Source organism: Sinocyclocheilus anshuiensis, unplaced genomic scaffold (assembly GCF_001515605.1).
Source record: "Sinocyclocheilus anshuiensis isolate Anshui unplaced genomic scaffold, SAMN03320099.WGS_v1.1 scaffold782, whole genome shotgun sequence".
NCBI classification, from domain to species: domain Eukaryota; kingdom Metazoa; phylum Chordata; class Actinopteri; order Cypriniformes; family Cyprinidae; genus Sinocyclocheilus; species Sinocyclocheilus anshuiensis.
In genome coordinates this window covers 1332826-1333301 of record NW_015546111.1, presented here as the reverse complement: position 1 = coordinate 1333301, position 476 = coordinate 1332826, and the positions used below count along the sequence as shown (strand labels likewise).

General features: G+C 43.3%; 1 protein-coding gene across 1 annotated transcript in view; it reads right to left on the bottom strand.

The window, feature by feature from the left end:
• Nucleotides 1-476, bottom strand: part of phactr4b (phosphatase and actin regulator 4b) — a 42566-nt gene that overhangs the window by 7030 nt on the left and 35060 nt on the right. The gene's annotated exons all lie outside the window — the stretch shown is intronic.

The window sequence follows — 476 nt, the reverse complement described above, 5'->3', positions numbered from 1 at the left end:
GATCGGAACACAGTTCATGCATGTAGCTCACTTCTAACGAGCTGGTTATCTGAATCGGGTGTGTTAACTAAGCGAGACATGCAAAATATGCAGAGCGGGGGGCGCGAGGACTGAAATTGGGAACCGCTGGGCTACATCATGTGTCATTCACCGGTGAGAAAACTTTAAAAGTACTACAACACCAGGAAGGAAGATCGGGTTGTTGCTCTGTCTGCACAGCGTGCGTGAACGCGGACCGAGCGTTTTGATTGGACGAACATTTCTTGGTCCTACACCGTCCACAGAATATATAAATACAGATAAATACATTTGGACCACTTAACTTAATGATTGCTACCAGGATGTGAAGAGACTTTCAACTAGCATAACAAAAACATTTTCTGAAGACAATCACCTACTGCACCTTTAAGGTTCAAAAAACACATTATTTTCCACATACTGTACATTATTGTTTCTCCTCTATGCCCCGCCTTTCT